General features: G+C 43.0%; 1 protein-coding gene across 5 annotated transcripts in view; it reads left to right on the top strand.

The window, feature by feature from the left end:
• The window catches only part of LOC131742384 (zinc finger protein 280B-like), a 152,196-nt gene extending 131,747 nt beyond the window's left edge, over positions 1–20,449 (top strand). For 2 of the 5 annotated variants that reach the window (XR_010836796.1, XR_010836801.1), the window contains one exon: positions 20,148–20,449. The gene's annotated coding sequence lies outside the window, so the exon portion shown is untranslated. Of the gene's footprint in view, positions 1–1,296; positions 1,961–20,147 lie in introns of those variants that run through there. The other 3 variants (XR_010836789.1, XR_010836794.1, XR_010836797.1) reach the window with 2 other exon arrangements.
• The last annotated feature ends 535 nt before the right edge of the window (positions 20,450–20,984 follow it).

Below are 20,984 nucleotides of genomic sequence, written 5' to 3' on the forward strand. Positions count from 1 at the left end.
GTGGCCCATGGGCTAAATCCAGCCCACCACTTGTTATTCTATGGCCCACAAGCTTGAATGGTTTTTACATTTTTAAATGGTTGGAAAATTAAAAGAAGAATAATATTCGGTGACATGTAAAAATTATATGAATTTCAAATTTCAGTGTCTATATGTAAAATGTTATTGGAATATAGCCACACCCATTCATTTACATACTATGACTGTTTTTGTGCTACAACAGCTGAGTTGAGTAGTTGTGACAGAGATCATATGGTCCATAAAACAAAATATCTACTATCTGGCCTTTTTCAGAAAACGTTTGCCCTACTTTTTTCTAGAGCAAGTTTATGCTGCCCTAGAGGATAATGAATAGTGACAGGAGAGGATATTGGAACAAATTGGCATGGTGTTGAGCACAGAGGGACCCGCTTTGAGATGTCCATCGGTATATAGTTCCCAGACCAGAGTAAAATCAAGGAGATTACATATTATCTTTTATTTACATGCATATAGTATACATATAAATAATAGCCACATATACACACTCACACATGTACATTATACACAGTCACATACACACAGAATATGCTTAGAGAAGGGACTGGAGGAACATATATTGGGTGGGCCAAAAAAGTGCCTTCAGTTTTTTAAGTAAAAGTAAAAGACACATTTTTCATTTTCACCAAGAACTTTATTGAACAACATATTCACCCTTTTGTTCTACTATCTTCTGCCATTTTTCAGGCAACTTCATAGTTCCATCGTCCCAAAACTTTTTATCTTTTTGAGAAAAGAACTGTTCCAGGTGACTTTTACAGTCTTCCAGGGAATTGAAATTTTTTCCATTAAGAGAATTTTGTAAAGACTAAAATAAATGGAAATCCCAAGGTGCAATGTCTGGTGAATATGGCAGATGAATCAGAACTTCCCAGCCAAGCTGTAACAGTTTTTGACTGGTCATCAAAGAAACCTGCGGTCTTGCATTATACTGATCGAAGATTATGCATTTTCTGTTGACTAATTCTGGACGTTTTTCATCGAGTGCCGCTTTCAGTTGGTCTAATTGGGAGCAGTACTTGTTGGAATTAATCGTTTGATTTTCCGAAAGTAGCTCATAATAGAGGACTCCCTTCCAATCCTACCATAAACACAACAATATCACCTTTTTTGGATGAAGACCACCTTTAGTGTGGTTGATGGTGGTTCATTTCACTTGCCGCATGATATTTTCTGTTTCACATTGTTGTACAGTATCCACTTTTCATCTCCCGTCACAATTTGTTTTAAAAATGGAACGTTTTCGTTACGTTTCAGGAGAGAATCGCATGAGGAAATATGGTCAAGAAGGTTTTTCTCGTTTAACTTATGTGGAACCCAAACATCAAAGCGATTCACATGACCAAGCTAGTGCAAATGATTTTCAGCACTTATCTGGGTATTTTGAGTATGTCGACTATCTCCCGTGTGGTATAACGTTGATTGTTCTCAAGTATTGTTTCAATTTGATCGCTATCAACTTCAACTGGTCTACCTAACCGTGGAGCATCGTCCAGCGAGAAATCTCCAGCATGAAACTTCACCGACGACTTTTGACAGGTTCAATCAGTCACGTGCACGTTCTCCATACACTGCACGAATTTTTATTTTAATTTTTTTTTTGTGTGTGTGTGTGTGGTACGTGGGCCTCTCTCTGTTGTGGCCTCTCCCATTGCGGAGCACAGGCTCCAGACACGCAGGCCCAGCAGCCATGGCTCACGGGCCCAGCCGCTCCGCGGCATGTGGGATCTTCCCGGACCGGGGCACGAACCCGTGTCCCCTGCATCGGCAGGCGGACTCTCAACCACTGCGCCACCAGGGAAGCCCTGCACGAATCTTTTTGTGCATTTCAGTTGCGTTTTTACCTTTCTTGAAATAATAAAGCATAATATGCCGAAAATGTTGCTTTCTTCTTCCATTTTCAATATTAAAATGGCTACACAAAAATTCACCAGTTTTGATGGCTTTTTATAAATTCACACTGACATGACAGCTGTCACATACAATCTAACAAAATTGTTTCGAATTAAGTTAAAGACAACTAAGTGCTACTAGAGCCATCTTATGGAAAACACCAAACGAACCTTTTGGCCCACCTAGGTATTAATGATAGCCCTCTAAGGGGGGACGGGAGAATGGGACGGTGGAGTTTATTTCTTCTGATATTATTGCCCTCAGTATTTTCTGATTCTTCTGTAATAAGGAGACACTGCTTTTTTCATAAGAAAAAAAAATGTGCCTGATTCTAAAACCAAGTTCCTAACCTCTATACCAGATTGTAAAGGCTGGGCCTCCTGGTCTGCCCTTATCTTTTTGTAACTCTGAATACCTTCATGCTTTCTTTCCCCATCAGCACTGACTCTCAGGAAAGACTCTGCTTGCCCCATTTACACTGAGCTATTGTCAACTGACTCACAGATGACTACATATATTCTTCCTCTCAGGGCAGAACAGTGTTGCCTAGAGCTGTGGGCATGAAGCTCTACCAGTGGAATGGTAACTATCAGTAGCCAGGTAGGAACACGGAGGGCCTTCTGGTCACCCCTGAAATCCCTGGACACAGGAAACTGCCCACCTTGGTTATATGCAGGAGCCTAGCCAGGGTGCAAACTTAGCCTCTGCTTCCAGAACAATCAACAAATACATACAGCTACACTTACAAGGCAGGATCCAAGCTTGAGACTTATGCAACACTAGACAGAAAGCCTCTGAAATCCAGCCCACTTTTAAGACCCAGTTGATGATGACCTAGACTCAGGAGACCTGAGTTCAAGTTCCTGCTCTGCCACTAACTCCCTGGGAAACAGCAGTCCCTCTATTTGTCCTCTCTTGGCCTCAGTTTTGCCTCTGGTAAAGGGCCAGGCTTGGACGGGGTGATTTCCAAGTTTTCTCTCAGCTCTGCTCTGGGCTACTCTGGATCCTCCAGTTGTGTGTGTAGGCCTGGGACAGGGTCCAAAGAATTCCTCAAGGGTCAAACGATTAACCATTGGGCTGGGTCACTTCCAGAAAGGACTCAAAAATTAACCTGGTTACTACTGTTTTCCCCTTTAATCTTTACCATCCACACTCTGGTAAGGCATCGTTCCTTTCCTGACTGCACGATCCGGGTGTTATCCTGCAACCACCTACCCAGGGTACGCCAGTCCCTGCCTCCTCAATTCCCCCTCCTCCTAACTAAATTATGCCAATCCTCTCTCCCCCCAAATCTTTTCTGACTTCCCAAGGCCCTGTGACCACAGCCCTCTGTTCAACTCTATATACTGTGCTATATCCCAGTGGAAGGTGCTTAGCACAGACTACCTGGGGTTGTAGTGACCTCTCCTATAGCCACTTCTTCCTACTTGGCTACTCCCCTTAGGAGTAGAAACTGTGCTGTGTTCAACCTTTTATCCTATGCACAGGTTCATTGTTGAGGATGCTGGAACATTTGAAATGCCTTTCACTGAGCTGAGAAACAAGGTCTGACAACGAGGAAATGTTCTTAACTCTTCAGAGTACTTGTAAGCTCTCTTAGCTCCTTGGATCCTCATGGGAACCCTGTGAAACAAGCCAACCACTTAACTGGAGTGTGAAGTACTTAACATGGAGGTGAAGCAATCTCCTTAAGGCCACGTGGCAAGTTGGTGGTAGAGCGCAAGCATATGCCAGAGTTTTTGCCTAAAAGTTCTGGGCTTTGGGGGCTGTGGCACTCAGCAAAACCATAGCCTCACCCTCTTTTTAAGAAACTGCAGCCAGTTGCAGCCTCCATACCAACATGTGCACACACACACACTTTATAAATACCTTCACACTGGCTCCAGGCTGCTCAGGGCTTCACCTCGTTAGAATCTCGGGCTGTTTCTCTCCCCGCTTTCATCATCACTCTTTAACAGTCCAGCACAGTTCCCAGCCAGATCAATATACTTTTCAAAGAGATTACAAAGGACCAGGAGACACTGAACTTGGTCCCACTTGCTCTGGCATGCTCTCCTCAGCCCCTCCCTGTGCACCAATTGCTTAGCAGGGAGAAGAGAGGCATAAAAGCTTTAGAGTGTGGGCAAGCATCCCAGCACACAACTGGGAGCTGGGCTTCCCAGTCAAAATATCTTTGCCCTGCCCAGTGGCCATGGAAAAATACTTTCTCCTAACAGCCACCACATTTGCAGTTTAGCAGGGTCATTTAGGAATCTGTAAATAGATGCACATATTCATTTGCATAGGACTCTTAGGTGCCAGTGTTTATAGACAGGTGCATTTATGCTAGTGGTGGGGGGTGCGTTGTGTAGGTATAACGTGGACATCTGTGGGTGACATCTGCAGGTACCCTCTTGAAAATGCATACACATGTAGATGAGTATGTGGGTGGGCAGAAATCACCATTCACCCATCAGTTCAACACAGATGTATTGGTGTTTCTGGCACTGTGTGAGGCTCTGGGATGAATAAGACACAGTAGATGGATGGGTACACACTAGAGTACATGAGTGGTAGGTGTGTTTTTCAGTACTATGTAGATGTCTATGAAATCACTGCACATATGTATGTGTACATCAGGGCCTACAGCAAGCTAGGATTGCATAAGTGAGGGTGCTTCTTCTGTCGATGCTGCAAGATGCTGCTATGCTCTCTCCCCGAGCCCCAGGGATCAGATCTAAACAGCCCTCACCTGAGCCTTGGGCAAGAGAGGCATCCTCTGCCCACTGCTCTACCAGGGAAGAACTCTGAAGTGCTATGCCACCCTCCCCACCCATAGGAAGGTGAGGCAACATTTCTTGATAACAGGGCACCGAGAGTCCAGGCTGCTGGAAACCACCTGGGCTTCACATGATTTTATGGTTTCATAGTTAATGTTTGGCCCTGGGTTATTTCTACTCTAGGAGGTAAGATGGAAAAGGCAGGGGAGAGATGGAGGCAGGGGAAATAAGGTGCCAGGTCACCTGCAAGAGGCACCCACCCCAGCAGTCACCTCTGGCACCACAATACCTGCAGTGTTCCAGGCCCTACCAAAGGAGGGAGCCACCCAAACAGGAGAGAGCAAGGGCTTCTAGGGACAGGGGTGGAAAAGAGACCCCTTACAAAGTGTGCCTCAGGAGCCCAGTGTCCCCTCTGCAGCCTTCAAATGGATGCAGGAAGCCCCTCTACCAACATGTCAGCCGGCCTCTGTGTGGTCACCTTCCAAGACACAGAAGCTCACGACCTCCAAGATACTTTCTTGAAAATTTCTCTTTTATACTGGGACAAAAATCTACCTCCTAGCAACTTTCATTCATTGGTCCTACTTTCCCTTTCAAAAAAATTAGTCTTCCTGGGAATAACTGTCCTTTGATTAATGTCTCCAGGTTTCAAATGCTAATACATAACCTGGGAAAAATACAGTATTATTTTATAGTTTGAGTATTTTGCTTTCCCATTTGAAGTCTTTAAACTCCTTAAGAGTATGTATGTATGTGGATGTATGTATATACATATGTACATATGTACATGTATGTATGTACATGTACACACTGTGTACACATTTTACATTTACTGTGGGTGTATATATAATATACTTTATATGTATATACTATATATATGTGTGTGTGTGGATGTTTACATATATAATATATCTACCACCATTTAATTAATGTTTACCATACCAAGGACCATGCTCAGAGTTCATACTATCTTATTTCATCTCCACAGCACTATAGAGCACTATTATTCCTATCATATCAAAGAGAAAACTGAGATTACCTCAATACCTCAAGTGAGGTCTCCCAGCTATGAGTAGAATTCAAACCCAGGTCATTTTGATTTTAGGCATGTCCTATTAAGCATACTATAATCTTTCACATGCCTTGTATACAGTAAACAAAAATAAATGCTAAATAAGTGAATTATTCATTTAATTAATTAACTAACCCATCCATTCCCAGTAACACTTAGAATGGGTGAGTTTATCACATTAATTGGCTGCATCTGGAATGGGTGAGCTGTAGGACAAATGAAGAGAGAGAACAAGGAGACAGTCTGGGTCTGGGCCACTTCACTGGAAGACAGAAACTCTTGACTTCAAGGTTTCCCCAGCATAGCTGGGGAGGGAGAGACAAGAAAGGAAATGTGGTGAGCTTCTGACCTTTGCCCAATCCCTGAGTCCTTTACCTAGAATGCCCTTCTCCACCATGTCAGCCTCTCCTCCTTCAAGATCCAGCTCAAACATCATCTTTTCCCTGAAGTTCATCTACCCATTCTTTCTCTCGAGGCAGAATTATTCCTCCTTCAGCTGTGTTCCCACTGAAATTCACACACACCTCGATTATAACACACATCACATCATGTTGTACTTATTTGTCTGTCTCTCTAGACTCCTCAAATGCTGAGCTTTATAGTCTCAGGGCCTAGCATGGCGCCTTGCAGAGATGGCACTCAATGAACATATGTTGGGAGTGAGTGAGCGAATGAGAGATCAGAGAAAGTGAGGGCCATCTTGTGGAAATAAGGGAACCCCTGAGCCCAAACCGGACCAGGAGTTGGTACCCCACAAATGACATGTAGGTTGTCATCACTGTCATGGGCTCCTACTATGAGGATTGGGATGGCAACCTCCTTATTCTCCACAGCCAGGGTCCTCCACAAACCTCCCCACCGTTTCTGGTGAAAGCTGAAGTATGAATCACCTGCCACTCTAACACCCTTCACATTGGGGAGATCGGCCAGCCAGTCTCCCACCCTTCCTCTAGCTGTGCAAACAGGAGGGGGCCCCCAGTTGGAAAGTTTACCAACCCAATATACCCAGGACTAAGAGGGAGAGTCTAGGAAACCTTGGAGGCCAAGAAATCTAGATAACTGGGAATGAGTAGACTGTGGACAGAAGAATTCAGAGAAGCCAAAATGGACAGAGGCTACAGCGGGTATGCTCCAGATAAATAAACAATAAGGAACCTGTCAGGGCAGAGGATAAGAGCTCCCAGAGACACAGTTGTTACCCCTTGGGAATGGCACAGCCAGCAGAAAAAGCCAAAAGCCTGAGGCAAGGATTGGGATGCGGCCAGGTAGAGAAGGGGTCACCAGGATGTGTGAGGCAAAAAAGGCTCTTAGACTGCATGTTTAACATCTAAGTCTAGCTGTTTCCCAGAGCCCTTTAGGGAACTCCCAAGGTTTTTCTTATGGAACCTGGGGGCAAATTCACCAGGCTTAGATCAAAAGAATCTCGGACTGTGCCACAGGCATATCTAAGAAACTCCTCTGGATGATACAGTTCTATCCATCAGGGCTTGATTCTATCCAAACAGGGCTTGATTCAGCTCAAAAAAAGATGACAACAAGCACATGAAAAGAAGCTCAGCATGACTTGTCATCAGGGAAATGCAAATCAAAACCACAATGAGACACCACTGCACACCCATTAGGCTATAATCCAAATAAATAACAAAAGATAACAAGCATTAGAGAGAATCAGAACCCACATACATTGCTTGTGGGAATGTAAAGGTGTGGCTGGTGTGAAAACCACGGTGGAAGTTCCTCAAAAAGTTAAATGTAGAGTTAGTATGTGATCCAGCAATTCCATTGCTAGGTATATACCCCAAAGAGTTGAAAACATAAGTCCACACAAAAATTTGTACATGAATGTGTATAGCAGCACTATTCATAATAGCCAAAGTATGAAAACAAGCCAAATGTCCATCAATTGATGATAGGATAAACTAAATGTGGCATATGTTATTCAGCATAAAAAGGAATATTGATGCATGCTACAACATGGATGTACCTTGGAAACATTATCTTGAATGAAAGAAGCCAGGCACAAAAGGTCACATATTTCCATGTATATGAAATATCCAAAATAGGTATCCATAGAGAAGAAAGTAGATTAATGGTTGCCAGGGACTGAGGGAAAGCAGAAATAGGGTGTGACTGTATATGTTTCCCTTTGGGGTGATAAAAAATGCTTTGGAACTAGATAGAGGTGATTACTGCACAACATTGTAAAATGTACTAAATGCCACTGAATTATACACCTTAAAATAGTTAATTTTATGTTGTGTGAATTTCACCTCAATTTAAAAAAAGGAAAAGACCTGGGCTACCAAGGCCATTTAAATCACTGCGTAGGCACTGCCTTCTCACCAAAGTGGACACCGTGCCTCTGCTTAACAAAGTCAGGAAGTCACAGCTAGGAACCTTCTCTACCCAGCCAGCCAGTGAGGCAGGGCTCCCCTTCCTCACTGTCTGCACCTCAGCAATTCTCTCTCTCTGCCTAGTGAGGCCACGGGTGCCCCCAGAGCCCTCAGAGGTGTCAAAGCAGAAAATCAGGGCAGAGGGGAGCTCCTGAGCACTGACCTTCCTCTGAGCTCACTGTGTGGCTCCTTCACAGTTCCCACAGACAATAATTCACCAGCTGCCCAAAGCACTGGTCCTGTTAAAGGGGCCCAGGCTGGTGAGGGAGACTTTCTCTGCTTCCCAACAGATAATGACCATTTACTGATGGCCTACTATGGGCCAGCACAGCACATGTTATTTGACTTATCATATTAAACCTCACAATAAGCCTATAAGGTAGATATTATCAGGGCCACAATAGGACTTTCATGGATCCTAGGCACTGTTGCCTTCAGGGATCCCTTCCTGAACAAAAAAATGTTAAAAATTGTATTTAATGACTGCATTGGTATAAATATATTAACATTGTCTTAATATTGTATATTGACATTTTCTTTTACCTAAAAGTTTATCTTTTTCTAATTTGAAAAGAAACTAAAACATTTCCATGAGCCCCTAAAAATATCATGGGTCCTAGATGTTGTACTTTCTGTGCCTGATGGATAAATTCAGTCCTGGATATCACTGCCACCATTTCACAGATGAGAAAACTGAGGCTTAAATCACAGAGCTAAAAAGTGGTACGAATAGGTGTATGGTCGGTTAATTTTTAACAAAGGTGACAAAACAGTTCAATGGGGAAAGAATAGCATCTTCGACAAATGGTGCTGGGACAACTGGATATCTACATACAAAAGAATGAAGTCGGACCTCTACCTCACACAATATACAAACATTAACTCAAGATGGATCAAAACCTAACTGTAGAGCTTCCCTGGTGGCGCAGTGGTTGAGAGTCCGCCTGCCGATGCAGGGGACACGGGTTCGTGCCCCGGTCCGGGAAGATCCCACACGCCGCAGAGCGGCTAGGCCCGTGAGCCATGGCCGCTGGGCCTGCGCGTCCGGAGCCTGTGCTCCGCAACAGGAGAGGCCACAACAGTGAGAGGCCCGCATAACGCAAAGAAAAAAAAAAAAAAAACAAAAGCTAAAACTTAAAACTCTTAGAAGAAAACATAGATATAAATTTTCATAATATTATGGTTTCTTAGATATGACACCTAAAACACAAGCAACCAAAGAAAAAATAGACAAATTGGACTTCATCAAAAAATTTTAAAACATTTGTGCTTCAAAGGACACTATCAAGAAATTAAAAAGATAATCCACAGAATGGGAGAAAATATTTGCAAATCACTTATCTATTAAGAACTTTTTTTTTTTTTTGGCTGCTTCGGGTCTTAGTTGCAGTGTGTGGGCTCTTGACTGTGGCACACGGACTTCTCTCTAGTTGTGGTGCGCGGGCTCCAGAGTGCATGGGCTCTGTAGTTGCCTCATGTGGGCTTAGTTGCCCCACAGCATGTGGGATCCTAGTTCCCCGAACAGGGATCGAACCTGTGTCCCCAGCATTGGAAGGCAATTCTTAACCACTGGACCACCAGGGAAGTCCCTGATAAGAACATTTTTTAAACTTTCACAACAATTAAAAAACCCAATTTAAGAATGGACAAAGGAAATAGAAATTTCTCCAGAAAAAAAAACAAAACAGAAATTTCTCCAGCGATATGGGAATGGCCAACAAACATATGAGTGACGTTCAGTGTCATTAGTCACTAGGGAAATGCAGATTAAAACCATGAGATACCGAAGACGGCTTAAAGATGGCGGAAGAGTAAGACGCGGAGATCACCTTCCTCCTCACAGAGACATCAGAAATACATCTACACATGGAACTTCTCCTATAGAACACCCACCGAACGCTGGCAGAAGACCTCAGACCTCCCCAAAGGCAAGAAACTCCCCACGTACCTGGGTAGGGCAAAAGAAAAAAGAATAAACAGAGACAAAGAATAGGGACGGGACCTACACCAGTGGGAGGGAGCCGTGAAGGAGGAAAGACTCTCCCACACTAGAAGCCCCTTCGCGGGCGGAGACTGCGGGTGGCGGAGGGGGAAGCTCCGGAGCCGCGGAGGACAGGTCGGCCACAGGGTGCGGAGGGCAAAGCGGAGAGATTCCCGCAGAGGATCTGTACCTACCGGCACTCACCAGCCCGAGAGGCTTGTCTGCTCCCCCGCCAGGGCGGGCGGGGCCGGGAGCTGAGGCTCGGGCTTCAGTCGGATCGCAGGGAAAGGTCTGGAGTTGGCAGAGTGAAAGCAGCCTGAAGGTGTTAGTGCGCCACGGCTGGCCGGGAGGGAGTCCGGTTGAAGTCCGGAGCTGCCGAAGAGGCAAGAGACCTTTTCTTCCCTCTGCTTCCTGGGCTGGAGGAGAGGGGATTAAGCGCGCCACTTAAAGGAGCCCCAGAAACGGGCGCGGAGCTGCCGAAGAGACAGGAGACTTTTTCTTGCCTCTTTGCTTCCTCGGGCGCGGGGAGAGGGGATTAGGAGCACCGCGTAAAGGAGCTCCAGAAACGGGAGCGAGCCGCGGCTGTCGGCACGGACAGTAGAGACGGGTGTGGGACGCTAAAGTTGCTGCTGCCGCCACCAAGAGGCCTGTGTGTGAGCACAGGTCACTCTCCACACCGGCCCTCCCGGGAGCCCGTGCAGCCCGCCACTGCCGGGGTCCCGGGATCCAGGGACAGCTTCCCCGAGAGAACGCACGGCGCGCCTCGGGCCTGTGCAGCATCACGCCGCCCTCTGCCGCCGCGGACTTGCCCCGCCCCCGTGCCACTCCCTCCCCCCAGCCTGAGTGAGCCGGAGCCCCCCAATCAGCTGCTCCTTTAACCCCGGCCTGTCTGAGCAAAGGGCAGAGGCCCTCGGACGACCTACATGCAGAGGCGGGACCAAGTCCAAAGCTGAACCCCAGGAGCTGTGCGAACAGAGAGGAGAGGGGGAGGTCTCTCCCAGCAGCCTCAGAAGCGGCGGATTAAAGCTCCACAATTAACTTGAAGTGCCCTGCATCTGTGGAAAACCTGAATAGACAACTAATCATCCCAAGTTGAGGAGGTGGACTTTGGGAGCAAGATATACTATTATTTTCCCCTTTCTTTCTCTTTGTGAGTGTATATGTGTGTGCTGCTGTGTGAGATTTTGTCTGTATAGCTTTGCTTTCACCATTTGTCCTAGGGTTAGACCGACCCGTTTTTCTGTTTTTTTTTTTTAATATAAATTTTTCTTCTTAATAATTATTTTTTTATTTTAATAACTATACTTTATGCTACTTTGTCTTCTCCCTTTCTTTCTTCCTTTCTTCCTTCCTTTCTTCCCTCCTTCCCTCCCTTCTTCCTTCCTTCCCCCCTTCTTTCCTCCCTTCCTTCCTCTCCTCCTCTCTTCCTTCCTCCCTTTCCTCCTCTCCACCTTCCTTCCTTCCTTTCTTGCTTTCTTCCTTCCTTCATTTCTTCCTTCCTTTCTTCCTTCCTTCCCTCCCTCCTTCCTTCCTTCCTTTTCTTTCCTTTCTATTTTTTCTCCCTTTTATTTTGAGCCGTGTGGATTAAAGGCTCTTGGCGCCCCAGCCAGGCACCAGGCCTGTGTCTTTGAGGTGGGAGAACCAACCTCAAGACACTAGTCCACAAGAGACCTCCTAGCTCCATGTAATATCGGATGGCGAAAATCTCCCAGAGATCTCCATCTCAACACCAAGACCCAGCTTCACTCAAGGACCAGCAACGAACAGTGCTGGACACCCTATTCCCAACAAAGAGCAAGACAGGTCTACAACCCCATCAATTAGCAGAGAGGCTGCCTAAAATCATAATAAGGCTACCAACATCCCCAAACACACCACCAGACGTGGACCTGCCCACCAGAAAGACAAGATCCAGCCTCATCCACCAGAACAGAGGCACTAGACCCCCAACCAGGGAACCTACTCAACCCACTGAACCAACCTTAGCCACTGGGAACAGCCACCAAAAACAACGGGAACTACGAACCTGCAGCCTGCAAAAAGGAGACCCCAAACACAGTAAGATAAGCAAAATGAGAAGACAGAAAAACACACAGCAGATGAAGGAGCAAGATGAAAAGACACCAGACCTAACAAATGAAGAGGAAATAGGCAGTCTACCCGAAAAAGAATTCAGAATAATGATAGTAAAGATGATTCAAAATCTTGGAAATAGAATAGACAAATTGCAAGAAACAGTTAACATGGACCTAGAAGAAATAAAGAGGAAGCAAGCAACGATGAGCAACACAATAAATGAAATGAAAAATACTCTAGATGGGATAAATAGCAGAATAACTGAGGCAGAAGGACGGATAAGTGACCTGGAAGATAAAATAGTGGCAATAACTACTGCAGAGCAGAAGAAAGAGAAAAGAATGAAAAGAACTGAGGACAGTCTCAGAGACCTCTGGGACAACATTAAACACACCAACATTCGAATTATAGGGGTCCCAGAAGAAGAAGAGAAAAAGAAAGGGACTGAGAAAATATTTGAAGAGATTATAGTTGAAAACTTCCCTAATATAGGAAAGGAAATAGTCAATCAAGTCCAGGAAGCACAGAGAGTCCCATACAGGATAAACCCAAAGAGAAACACGCCAAGACACATAATGATCAAACTGTCAAAAATTAAATACAAAGAAAAGATATTAAAAGCAGCAAGGGAAAAACAACAAATAACACACAAGGGAATCCCCATAAGGTTAACATCTGATCTTTCAGCAGAAACTCTACAAGCCAGAAGGGAGTGGCAGGACATATTTTAAGTGATGAAGGAAAAAAACCTACAACCAAGATTACTCTACCCAGCAAGGATCTCATTCAGATTTGATGGAGAAATTAAAACCTTTACAGACAAGCAAAAGCTGAGAGTTCAGCACCACCAAACCAGCTCTACAACAAATCCTAAAGGAACTTCTCTAGGCAAGAAACACAAGAGAAGGAAAAGACCTACAAGAACAACCCGAAACAATTAAGTAAATGGTAATAGGAACATACATATCGATAATTTCCTTAAATGTAAATGGATTAAATGCTCCCACCAAAAGACACTGACTGGCTGAATGGATACAAAAACAAGACCCATATATATGCTGTCTACAAGAGACCCACTTCAAACCTAGGGACACATACAGACTGAAGGTAAGGGGATGGAAAAAGATATTCCATGCAAATGGAAATCAGAAGAAAGCTGGAGTAGCAATTCTCATATCAGACAAAATAGACTTTAAAATAAAGACTATTACAAGAGACAAAGAAGGGCATTACATAATGATCAAGGGATCGATCCAAGAAGAAGATATAACAATTGTAAATATTTATGCACCCAACATAGGAGCACCTCAATACATAAGGCAAATACTAACAGCCTTAAAAGGGGAAATCGACAGTAACACAATTATAGTAGGGGACTTTAACACCCCACTTCCACCAATGGACAGATCATCCAAAATGAAAATAAATAAGGAAACACAAGCTTTAAATGATACATTACACAAGATGGACTTAATTGATATTTATAGGACATTCCATCCAAAAACAACAGAATACACATTTTTCTCAAGTGCTCATGGAACATTCTCCAGGATCGATCATATATTGGGTCACAAATCTAGCCTTGGCAAATTTAAGAAAATTGAAATCGTATCAAGTATCTTTTCTGAACACAATGCTATGAGACTAGATATCAATTACAGGAAAAGATCTGTAAAAAATACAAACACATGGAGGCTAAACAATACATTACTTAATAACGAAGTGATCACTGAAGAAATCAAAGAGGAAATCAAAAAATACTTAGAAACAAATGACAATGGAGACACGACGACCCAAAACCTATGGGATACAGCAAAAGCAGTTCTAAGAGGGAAGTTTATAGCAATACAATCATACCTTAAAAAACAGGAAACATCTCGAATAAACAACCTAACTTTGCACTTAAAGCAATTAGAGAAAGAAGAACAAAAAAACCCCAAATTTAGCAGAAGGAAAGAAATCATAAAGATCAGATCAGAAATAAATGAAAAAGAAGTGAAGGAAACAATAGCAAAGATCAATAAAACTAAAAGCTGGTTCTTTGAGAAGATAAATAAAATTGATAAACCATTAGCCAGACTCATCAAGAATAAAAGAGAGAAGACTCAAATCAATAGAATTAGAAATGAAAAAGGAGAAGTAACAACTGACACTGCAGAAATACAAAAGATTATTAGAGATTACTACAAGCAACTGTATGGCAATAAAATGGATAACCTGGAAGAGATGGACAAATTCTTAGAAATGCACAACCTGCCGAGACTGAACCAGGAAGAAAGAGAAAATATGAACAGACCAATCACAAGCACTGAAATTGAAACTGTGATTAAAAATCTTCCAGCAAACAAAAGCCCAGGACCAGATGGCTTCACAGGTGAATTCTATCAAACATTTAGAGAAGAGCTAACACCTACCCTTCTCAAACTCTTCCAAAAGATAGCAGAGGGAGGAACACTCCCAAACTCATTCTATGAGGCCACCATCACCCTGATACCAAAACCAGACAAAGACGTCACAAAGAAAGAAAACTACAGGCCAATATCACTGATGAACATAGACGCAAAAATCCTCAACAAAATATTAGCAAACAGAATCCAACAGCACATTAAAAGGATCATACACCATGATCAAGTGGGGTTTATTCCAGGAATGCAAGGATTCTTCAATATACGCAAATCAATCAACGTGATACACCATATCAACAAACTGAAGGAGAAAAACCATATGATCATCTCAATAGATGCAGAGAAAGCTTTTGACAAAATTCAACACCCATTTATGATAAAAACCCTGCAGAAAGTAGGCATACAGGGAACTTTCCTCAACATAATAAAGGCCATATATGACAAACCCACAGCCAGCATTGTTCTCAATGGTGAAAAACTGAAATCATTTCCACTAAGATCAGGCACAAGACAAGGTTGCCCACTCTCACCACTCATATTCAACATAGTTTTGGAAGTTCTAGCCACAGCAATCAGAGAAAATAAAGAAATAAAAGGAATCCAAATAGGAAAAGAAGAAGTAAAGCTGTCACTGTTTGCAGATGACATGATACTATACATAGAGAATCCTAAGGATGCTACCAGAAAACTACTAGAGCTAATCAATGAATTTGGTAAAGTTGCAGGATACAAAATTAATGCACAGAAATCTCTGACATTCTTATACACTAATGATGAAAAATCTGAGAGTGAAATTAAGAAAACACTCCCATTTACCACTGCAACAAAAAGAATAAAATATCTAGGAATAAACCTACCTAAGGAGACAAAAGACTTGTATGCAGAAAACTATAAGACACTGATGAAAGAAATTAAAGATGATGCAAATAGGTGGAGAAATATACCCTGTTCTTGGATTGGAAGAATCAACATTGTGAAAATGACTCTACTATCCAAAGCAATCTACAGATTGAATGCTATCCCTATCAAATTGCCACTGGCATTTTTTACAGAACTAGAACAAAACATTTCACAATTTGTATGGAAACACAAAAGACCCCGAATAGCCAAAGCAATCTTGAGAACGAAAAATGGAGCTGGAGGAATCAGGCTCCCTGACTTCAGACTCGACTACAAGGCTACAGTAATCAAGACAGTATGGTACTGGCACAAAAACAGAAATATAGATCAATGGAACAGGATAGAAAGCCCAGAGATAAACCCACACACATATGGTCACCTTATCTTTGATAAAGGAGGGAAGGATACACAGTGGAGAAAAGACAGCCTCTTCAATAAGTGGTGCTGGGAAAACTGGACAGCTACATGTAAAAGTATGAAATTAGAACACTCCCTAACACCACACACAAAAATAAACTCAAAATGGGTTAAAGACCTAAATGTAAGGCCAGACACTATCCAACTCTTAGAGGAAAACATAGGCAGAACACTCTGTGACATAAATCACAGCAAGATCCTTTTTGACCCATCTCCTAGAGAAATGGAAATCAAAACAAAAATAAACAAATGGGACATAATAAAACTTAAAAGCTTTTGCACAGCAAAAGATACTATAAACAAGACCAAAAGACAACCCTCGGAATGGGAGAAAATATTTGCAAATGAAGCAACTGACAAAGGATTAATCTCCAAAATTTATAAGCAACTCATGCAGCTCAAAAACAAAAAAACAAACAACCCAATCCAAAAATGGGCAGAAGAACTAAATAGACATTTCTCCAAAGAAGATATACAGATTGCCAACAAACACATGAAAGAATGCTCAACATCATTAATCATTAGAGAAATGCAAATCAAAACTACAATGAGATATCATCTCACACCGGTCAGATTGGCAATCATCAAAAACTCTAGAAACAATAAATGCTGGAGAGGGTGTGGAGAAAAGGGAACCCTCTTGCACTGCTGGTGGGAATGTAAGTTGATACAGCCACTATGGAGAACAGTATGGAGGTTCCTTAAAAAACTACAAATAGAACTACCATACGACCCAGCAATCCCACTACTGGGCATATACCCTGAGAAAACCATAATTCAAAAAGACTCATGTACCAAAATGTTCATTGCAGCTCTATTTACGATAGCCAGGACATGGAAGCAACCTAAGTGTCCATCAACAGATGAATGGATAAAGAAGATGTGGCACATATATACAATGGAATATTACTCAGCCATAAAAAGAAATGAAACTGAGTTATTTGTAATGAGGTGGATAGACCTGGAGTCTGTCATACAGAGTGAAGTAAGTCAGAAGGAGAAAAACAAATACCGTATGCTAACACATATATATGGACTCTAAGGGAAAAAAATGTCATGAAGAGATTAGTGGTAGGACAGGAATAAAACACAGACTTACTAGAGCATGGACTTGAGGATATGGGGAGGGGGAAGGGTGGGCTGTGATGAAGTGGGAGAGTGGCAGGGACATATATACATGGACTTGAGGATATGGGGAGGGGGAAGGGTGGGCTGTGATGAAGTGGGAGAGTGGCAGGGACATATATACACTACCAAATGTAAATTAGATAGCTAGTGGGAAGCTGCCACATAGCACAGGGAGATCACCTCTGTGCTTTGTAACCACCTAGAAGGGTGGGATAGGGAGGGTGGGAGAGAGGGTGATGCAAGAGGGAAGAGATATGGGATCATATGTATATGTATAACTGATTCACTTTGTTGTAAAGGAAAAACTAACACACTATTGTAAAACAGTTATACTCCAATAAAGATGTTTTTAAAAAAAAAAAAACCATGAGATACCATTTCACACTCACTAGGATGGCTTTTTTTTGTGTGTGATATGCGGGCCTCTCACTGTTGTGGCCTCTCCCGTTGCGAAGCACAGGCTCCGGACGCGCAGGCTCAGCGAGCATGGATCACGGGCGCAGCTGCTTTGTGGCATGTGGGATCTTCCCGGACCGGGGCACGAACCCGTGTCTCCTGCATCGGCAGGCGGATTCTCAACCACTGCGCCACCAGGGAAGCCCTAGGATGGCTTTTTTTAAAAGGAAGTAACAAGTGTTGGTGAGGATATGGAGAAGTCAGAGCCCTCATACGTTACTCGTGGGAATGTAAAATGGTGCAACCTCTTTGGAAAAATAGTTTGGCAGTTCCTCAAAAAGTTAAATATAGAGCATGATCCAGAAATTCTACTCTTAAACATATCCCAAAAGCAGTTAAAATATATATTCACACAAACACTTGAACACAAATGTTCAGAGCAGCATTATTCATAAGAGCCAAAGAGTGGAAACAGCCCAAATGTCCATCAAGTGATGAATGGATAAACAAAATATATTCTATCTACTCAATGGAATGTTATTTAACCATAAAAAAGGAATGAATTATTGATACATACTACAACATGGATGCAACTTGGAAACATTATGCAGAATGAGAGAAGCCAGATACAAAAGACCATATATTGTATGATTCCATGTTATATGAGATGTCCAGAATAGGCAAATCCATAGAGACAGAAAGCAGATTAGTGGTTGTCTGGGATTGGGGGGAGAGAAGAATGGGGAGTGACTGCTAACAGTTTCTCTTTGGAGTGATGGAAGTGTTCTGGAATTAGATAGTGGTTATGTTTGCCCAACTTTGTGAATATACTAAAAAACAATGAAATGTGTATTTCAAAATGGCCAAATTTATGGCAGGTATATGAATTAATCTCAATTTTTTTAAAAGAAAAAAGTGATTGTGGTTATGGTTGTATAACTGTGAATATGCTAAACACTATCAAAATGTACACTTTAAATGAGTGAATTGTGTGGTATGTGAATTATATCTCAATAAAGCTATTACCAAAAAAATTACTGTTCCTGGCAGTCCAGTGGTTAGGACTACATGCTTCCACTACCAGGGGCCCGGGTTCGATCCCTGGTCAGGGAACTAAGATCCCCTCAAGCCATGCGACACAGCAAAAAAAAAAAAAAAAAAAAAAAAAAAATTACAGGACTACAGTTCAAGTCCAGGTCTTCCCATTCCCAAATAAATTCTTTTAACCACAACATGACCCACCTTTATTTGCAGGCTGACTAGTCCCAGAAGAGCTCTTTATCTCCCTCCTTTCCCCATACCAGCTCCTTTTTCACTCCCTACCTTGTTCTGCCCTCTGAACACCAAAAGCTCCAGGCAAGCGGTTTCTTCTTTCTAAGTGGTTTCTTCTTTCTAAGCAGTCCCTCTTCAATTGTTCCCACTTGCCTACAATCTAAAGCCAAATCTCCTTAACCTGGAAATCAAGACCTCTCAAGATCTAGCACCAACTTTCTTTTTCTAGTACTCTGCTCCACAACCCCAACATTCTAGCCAAACAATTCTTTCTGCCCTTCCCTGAATCGTGTCCTTTCCTGATGTCCCATGTGCCTAGAAAACCCTCTCTCCACCCCTCCACAGTACAGCCAAATCCTGCCCCTCTGCTCTGATGCCACCTGGTAACTTCTTTGAGTTCAAAATTTTACACACACACACACACATACTGGCATTAATTCTTCCTCTAGTTCTCAGGGATCTTTATTTACACCTCTATGCATTTGTCCCTGTGTTAAGGTATTTGGACATATGTTCCTTGAAAACAGCACAATAAACAACCCAGAGCACCCAGCCCAGTGTCTGGCACACAGTGGTACTCACAAAAGTCATGCCCAACTAACTGAAGTGAATTCAGTCTCACTCCTAATCACCTCACTTCCCTTTTTCCCCTAATGGCAGTTTTCCTGCCAATTAGAAATGCTACAGGCAATTTGAAGAAGGTATTTTTTTTTGAAGAAGAAGGTATTTAGAATACTAATGGATGAAAATGGCTTTCAGCCACATTTATTTCATATAAATTAATCGCTGTGAGTTTTCAGGCCTTGGTTGCCTTGACTACACAACTGTTGGTGGCATACCCTGCTCAATTCAAGGAGTGGAAGTGTTCCCCTGCCAGGCGATGTCAGCCAGGGGTGATACAAAGGGGATGAGAAATCAACATCTGAGGTATCAGTATCTTCCTGAGCTCTCTGGGATCCCTCCTGCCTCTTCCTCAGCTCCAACTGAGACAGCCAAGGAGTTGGGAAACCCAAAGGGTGTGCTGCAATTCTGCTCTGACAAGGTCCCAGGAAGGGAGAGCCAAGCCAACAACCCCCACTTTGGGTGTAATGTAGGGCTGCCCTCAGCGGAGGTGTCCTGCAATTTCCTAACCGCCACTGCCCCCTTGTGCCCTGACTGGCCACATCCAACAATGTCCCCCCCGCCCAAACCTCTAATGCAGCACTGCCCAATAGAAATACAATGCAAGCCACAATGTAATGTTTAATTGTCTAATAGCCACATTTTAAAAGGTAAGAAGAAACAGGTGAAATTAAGTTTAATAATATATTTTATATAACCCAGTATATCGAGAATATTAGCACTTCAACATGTAATCAATATAAAAAATTGTTAATGAGATAGTCTACATTCTTTTTTTCCATTTTAAATCTTCAGAATCTTATGTGGGCTTCCCTGGTGGTGCAGTGGTTGGGAATCCGCCTGCCAATGCAGAGGACACGGTTTTGAGCCCTGGTCTGGGAAGATCCCACATGCCACGGAGCAACTAAGCCCGTGAGCCACAACTACTGACCCTGCGCTCTAGATCCCACGAGCCACAACTACTGAAGCCCGTACACCTCGAGCCTGTGCTCTGCAACAAGAGAAGCCACTGCAGTGAGAAGCCCACGCACCGCAACGAGGAGTAGCTCCTGCTCACTGCAACTAGAGAAAGCCCGCATGCAGCAATGAAGACCCAAAGCAGCCAAAAATAAATAAATTAATTAAATATATTTATTTATTTTTTTAATCTGATGTGTATTTTACACTTGCAGGACACCTCAATCCAGACAAGTCTTTTTCTTTTCCTTTTCTTTTTTTGATGTGGACCATTTTAAAGTCTTTATTGAATTTGTTACAATATTGCTTTTGTTTTATGTTTTTTGGTTTTTTGGCCCCGAGGCATGTGGGATCTTAGCTCCCCGACCAGGGATCAAACCCTCACCCCCTGCATTGGAAGGCGAAGTCTTAAACATTGTACTGCCAGGGAAGTCCCCAGACAAACCATTTATGTTAAGTGCCCAACAGCCACACATAGCTACGGCTACTGTGCTGGACAGCTCAGCTCTAGTGCCTTGACCAGCACTGTCTCGTGTCCCAAGCCACTGGTAACTCTAGACCAATCCTCTCCCCTAAGCTCAAGGCTCAGAGAACTAGCTGCCCTCTCGGCCCCTCCACTAGCCTAACAGAAATCTCTGTAAGTTCTCCAAAACTGCATTCTCATTTTCCACCCCT

This window comes from Kogia breviceps, chromosome 15 (genome assembly GCF_026419965.1).
Source record: "Kogia breviceps isolate mKogBre1 chromosome 15, mKogBre1 haplotype 1, whole genome shotgun sequence".
Taxonomy (NCBI): Eukaryota; Metazoa; Chordata; class Mammalia; order Artiodactyla; family Physeteridae; genus Kogia; species Kogia breviceps.